The following is a 6,216-nucleotide window of genomic DNA, read 5'->3' on the forward strand; positions in this document are numbered from 1 at the left end:
TACCTGCGCGGCGGCGGAGCGGGGTTCCACTGCCGCGGGCTCGGCGTGGCGGTGGCTGCGGCGCCCGCCGCGGAGGCCAGGCGGAGGGGAGACCGGGAGGCGGCGGCGGCGGCGGCGGCGGCTGCTCCGGCTCCTCCACCGCCGGCGCTGTGGGCGCTGCTCTTGCCGCAGCCTCCGCCCCCTGCCGCTGCCGCTGCCCGGCGCCGACTGACAAGGCGCCGCGCGGACACGCCTCTCCTCTCCGCCTCCCCGGAGACTCTTACGTGAGCCGCGCCTCCCGTCCCCGCCCCTCTCCTGCGCGGCCAATCAGCGCCGGACGACTAGGCGAAGCCGCGCCCCTCCCCGGGGCTCAGCGCCGGCGCGCACGCGCTGGCCCACCTCAGGCCGAAGGCTTACGCATGCGCCAGCGGTCGCTAGCGCGTCCTTCTCCTCTCACTCGCTCGCTCCGCCCAAAGAGGCCGGGAAGGGATGCAGTCATTACTTCCGGATGCTTTGATTTGGGAATACCGCCATATGCGGGTATTACAGGGATTCCTGTAGGGATTGAACGGAACGATGAGTTGCAGCACAGAAAGGTGACTAAGAATAAGCCTAAAGAGACCGGGGTTGCAAGAGAGGGAGGGTTTGTGCTTGTTATGAGGAGTCGCTCTCTCTCCAAGTATCTATGATGTTGCATTCGGCCTCTTTGTGTTGTTTCCGCTGCATATTCAATTGGGAGCCGGAAGTAGGAAGGGTCCTTAGAGCCCATGGGTCTACCGTTTTTGTTCATTTTTGTGGGCTGCTTTGGGGAAAAGTGGCACGCAATTTAAAGTCTAATCGGATCTTGTCAGGAGGTGCTTATTTCACTGATTTATTTTGCAGTAAGCGAAGGTCGTTGCGCTGGCCATAGCAAAGATGTCAAAATCCATATTGAGACCATAAGAATATAAGAAAGGCGATGTTGGATCAGTCCCAAGCTCCATGCAGTCCAGCATTCAAAATGCAACAGCTCAGTTGCCCCCAGCGCCTCGCATACGAAGGCACACGACCTCTGTCGCTAGATGTCACATGCAGCCGCTGATATCCTTGCCAAGAACTGGCTCAAGCGCCTTATAAAGCCATTGCAGCTGGTCATGGTTGCAATCTTGTGGCAGAACATTCTACACTTGCCATTCAATGCACTTTGGGGAGCCCATACTCTTCTTCGGTGACCCAAAATGGCAGAAAATAGGGGGCTAGTTTTTGAGTATTCCAGATGTGTGCAAGAGACTAGCTGGAGAAGCCTTTGACGTTCCAGCATTTCTGAACCTGCAATGCCTGTCATCCCTGAACATTATCCAGGCTCCCTGGAGCTGGTTGGAATTTTAGTCCAAAACATCTAGCGGGCAAAGCAGTCCGATGTCGACTCCATGGCTGCAGCTGTCACTACCTTTGTTTCTTCCATCTTGCCGTGTTTCCAGTCTTCCCCAGTCTGGTGCCTTCCAGGTGTGTTGGATTTCAACCTCCATCATTTGCAGCCATCTAGGGTGTAAATGTTTTGTTCTTTCTTTCTTTCTTTCTTTCTTTCTTTCTTTCTTTCTTTCTTCTCCCCTCCAGTGGTTTTTGTCAGCCCCCTTGATGTGGAAGGGAAGAAAAATACGTTTCACTGAAGTAAACTTCGTGCCTGAGGAGAGCGGACATGAGTGAGCCTTTCTTTAAGAACAAAAGAACAGAAGAAAAGCCATGCAGGATCAGACCCGAGTTCCATCTATTCAGCTCTCCATGCACACAGTGGCAAACCTGCTGCCCACAAGATCCCTCAAGCAGGACGGGTGCAAGACCTCCTCCTACCTCAGCAGAGGGTGTCTCTGAGAGCCTCTTCCCACATGAATCCGTCCGATCCCTTTCTAAAACCACCCAAATTGCTGGCCATCACCACTCCCCGTGGCAGTGAATTCTAGCTGTGTGAGGAAGTACTTCTTTTGATCTGTCCTAGACCTTCCCCCAGTCAGTTTCATGGGATGATCCTGGCTTTGAATCTTATGGGAAAGAGAGAAAACTGTAAGGCAAGTATAGTGATTTTTTGTTCATTTTCTTGAAACAGGATAATGCAGGAATGTTGCAAAGCTGCATGGAAGTCCAAATTCTTATCCCAGTTTCTGGAACTGACTGTGGTTTAGATCGAAGTTTCTCAGATTAGGTGACTTGATATTATTATATTACATTTTTGTCTCGCCTTTTTTCCTTTTGTGAGTAATCTGATAAACAGAGGTTTTTACCTATGCTAGACATGAATGTGAAGGCTCTTGACCCCAATCATTCGTAGGCCCGCCCTTTGCAAACTAAACGAAAAAGCAATTCTGTGCATATCGAAAGAAGAAATTCCTAGAACTCTCGTTATCCTTCCAGATAGCCATGCCTGGAATTTTAGACCATTTTTTCCCTTCCTAAACCTTTCCTTTCCTTTCACATGTTCTATGTACACTTTTTCTGCTTTAGTTTGATTTTATTACCATTTTTAAGGAACACAGCGACACCTGGTGGCTTTCCCGCCAAATTGCAAGCGGGACCAAAGCGACCAGAGAACAGCATTATGGGCCCCGGGCAAAGCAGGGTACTGGGGCCCATACAACTACAACTACTGTTAATTTTGGAAGTTTTCCAATTTTCCAAGGGTTAACATACACAGATTAGTATGGGGCCCACGGGCAAGTGCCCATCCGGCCCATGCGTTAAGACGACTCTGGGTGCCCAATAAAATGACCATACGAGTCAATGGTGTCTCACCTTCAGTCCCTGGTGGCTGGATGACGCCACCAGGTGCACATTTGGAAAAACCGGAGATGAAGAAGCGCAGTGAACATCTTGCATAAGAAGTGACCGACTTTCTGGTCTCAGAGATTAAGCAGAAAATGAAGAGGAAAGACTTGGAGGATTTTCTTCCAGGAAGGATATTTGTGTAAATGGAGAGTGAGAGACCACGGGACCCTTCCCAGAAAAATATAGTCCCACCTGTCCATCTGTCTATCCTTCCCATCTCGTTCGTTGTGGTCCCAGGGACGCCTTCCAGTATTTTGGGCAAACCCCAATACATGATGGGACCAGAGCAAGCTGGAAACAGCTGCTGCAAACCAGAGGAGATCAGAAGATTTATTGGGATGTTTAGGTAGATTTCTGGGTTTTCTGATTGCCAATTTAACAATAGCAGGGACAAAAGCCCACTGCCTTCCTGCAAAGGCTGAGATGGAGAAAAGGTACAGTGTAATGCCATGCACAGTTACACAGAAAAAGCCCTATGCCTTTCCCCATGCTGCAGCCAATTTTAGGGCTTCTTTCTGTCTAAATCCATGCAGTGTTGCATGTTGAGGAAACCAGGCGTGGAGGCTGGTGCGACTGGACCGTGAGTTCAGTTCTGGTACTGAAAGCAAGCTGCTGGGCTGGGCATGTTGCCCGAAGAAGGGCCTTTTCAGGGGTGGCACCCCGACTCTGGAATTTGCTCCCAGGGAGGTTTTCCTGGCACCATCGCTTTATTCTTTTCGGTGTCAGGCAAACCCCTTTTTTATTTTCCTATCATTTTAATGTTTAATTGGTTTTATCCTGGGTTTTATTATTGAGGTTGGATACAGTGCCTTGTTTTATATTTGTGTGGTTTTCTTCTTCTCGTAAGTCATCCCAAGATGCTTGTAGTGGTCGGCCTATAAAAGCTTTAAATAAATAAATAAATAAATGTGCTCAGAGGCACAGTTGTTCCTTAATTCTAAGACTATGCCACTGTTCCCCTTCCTCCTGAGTGATAATGTTGCACCTGAAGTTCAGGTTTCTCTTAAAAAAACAAAACAGATCTTGCAGACCTTAAGCCTGGCAGTCTCTGCTGTTCCCAGGGGCTTGGGACATGAACTCTTTGCCATAGATTTGGGCTTCCCTATTCCACAAGATGTCTCTTTGCACCCGACGCCCAGTTGCAAAGATGGCGACGAACCCTTCCCAATCTGCAGCTCTCTGGATGTCTTCACCTAAAGACACGTCTTTTGTCGTCATTTGCTATGTTGGTCAGGGCTGGTGGGAGTTGGAGGCCAAAACATCTGGAGGGATACAAGTTGAAAGAAAGAGAGTTAAAATTATCTTTTTAAAACATATCTCCTATCTTTCAGGCAACTCACCAGCTGCCTTGTAATAGAAGTAATTAACAATTTCCAAAATCCAAATATGCCATATTTTAAAGTCAGGGCGGAGAACTTTCTGCCCTCCAGAAGAGTTGACCTACAACTCCCTGGGGCTGGGATGGGCGAACAAGCTGCCTGTGTTTCAAAGACTTCTCTTCCTTGCCTCTCCCCATGCAGAGTCTCATGCATATTTAAATTATGGGATCATCTACTATGAACCCTCATCCTTTAAATTTGCACCCAAATTCTCGCAGCCAAATTTGGCCATTCTAGAGCGCAGCTCTCAAAACTGTCTAATTCCGATTTCTTACATATTCATTATATTTAAAATATGCAGAAAAATGCATATCCTATGTGAGTGTGTCTCTATGGGATGAGGCATGGGGGTTCTTCTCAGGAATGAAGGTTCTCCTGTCAGCTGCAGGGCGTCTGATTCCTTCCCTTGTGAGACCTCTTCTTAAGCATGTGGAGGGCTTGACTCAGCTCCACCTGCTCCCTATCATGGAAAAAGTAAATCCAGGACTTGACAGAAGCAAGATGGAATCCAGAGTTGTCCTCCTCCGTCTCATGCGTAGCTTGGTCACCTAACAGGGCCTGTAATTAAACTTCAGCCCTGAAGGGAGATGGAAGGCGCCTGATAGCCTGCTCTTATATAACCCAACAAGGCCTGGGAAAGACAGCTGGGAATGAGATAATATCTCTGAGGCTGGTTTGTATCCTAAGTCCCGTATCTGGGACAAGGGCAAAAGCTTCCCAGTTAAGGTGTGCTGCATCTCTTCAGCATCTACAACTTTACATTAACTGTGTATTACGGCCCGAGGGGACTTCTCTACCTTTATTTTTATTTATTTATTAAAACATTTTTATGCCGCCCCATTCGCCGAAGCCTCGGGGCGGCTCACAACAATAAATAAAAATAATTATAATATAAATTACAATAAAGATAAACATTAAAAATCCAAAAAATACAATATAAAATAAGCCGCCCTGGCCGCCCTGTCCTTCATCCCTTTTGGATGAAGAGCATAGTTATTGTAAACATTTTTACTGAGCGTAAGGTCCCTGCCCAAGGTCGCCAAAATTAATGACATGTTTAGACCACACTAAAGTTTGGGCCACCTAAATTGGGATTCTCCTGCATGTGTTTCCTTCTGTCTCACCCTTGTCCCTGCTAAAAATCAGTGGGTTAGAGCTAGATGCAAACATATTTAGATTTAAGTTTTAATGGATCTACTTGAACTACCAGTAAATCAGGATCCAATCTGTAAGTGATCTTAATGGAAGGGTATGATCATAGAGAGGAGCGGGTGATCAGCATCCTGGTCCTAAGCCGCTTACAGCTTTAAATGTTAAAACAAGCACTATGAATTGTGCCTGGACTTGAACTGGCAGCCAATGCAGCTGGTAGAGGATTGTCACAATAAACTCTTGTGGTACAGTCCTCCTTAAGAAGCAACTTGCATGATAGTAATGGGCACCCATTTGGACGGTTGATGGAGGAGAAGAACCATCGGTGACTGCTAGTCCACACTGCTAGCTTAATTGTGGCATGTACAGAGGCGGGGGGGGTGGGGGGGGGTGGGGTGGCCAGGCGGGGGGTGGCGTTCACATCCTTCTTGTGGGCAACTGGTGGGCCACCAGGAGAGCAGAAGGCTGGGCTTGGTCTGGTGCAGCACAGCCCCGTTTCTGTTCTGGGCCGCCTGTCCCTCGATCCATCCCAGTGAGTCACCTGAAAATATTTTGCTGGCACAGCAACCACATTGCAATCCAAGCTGCCGTCGTCGTCCTCGTTTTCCTTGGGAATCCTGACGCAGCCCCGGGCTGGAATCGGAGAAGCAGGACGGTCCTGTCATCGCCGATTATGTAAAAGCTGGCACTCGGCGCTAGCGGCTTTGGTCGGTGATTCCCTCTTCCTTTCCCAGATGGAGCCTGCAGAGTTGCTTGGCCTCCTGCCCTGGAGCTACGAAGCGGGTGAGATCCTGGGAACGGGCGGCTCCCTGCCCCACGTGTTCACTGTGATTCATTACTTTGCACCTGACAAGAGGTACTAATAGGAGCCCGGTGTTGGAAAGCTCCGCACCAGGATCCTGCTCTT

At 48.7% G+C, this 6,216-nt stretch overlaps 1 protein-coding gene across 1 annotated transcript in view; it reads right to left on the minus strand.

Annotated features, from left to right (window-relative positions):
• LOC123018929 (vigilin-like) overlaps positions 1-21 on the minus strand; it is a 60,644-nt gene extending 60,623 nt beyond the window's left edge. The window contains exon 1 of the mRNA XM_044421407.1: positions 4-21. The gene's annotated coding sequence lies outside the window, so the exon portion shown is untranslated. The remainder of the gene's footprint in view (positions 1-3) is intronic.
• Between the last annotated feature and the right edge of the window lie 6,195 nt (positions 22-6,216).

Source organism: Varanus komodoensis, unplaced genomic scaffold (assembly GCF_004798865.1).
Source record: "Varanus komodoensis strain SLA01 unplaced genomic scaffold, ASM479886v1 scaffold119, whole genome shotgun sequence".
In the NCBI taxonomy this organism is placed as follows: Eukaryota; Metazoa; Chordata; class Lepidosauria; order Squamata; family Varanidae; genus Varanus; species Varanus komodoensis.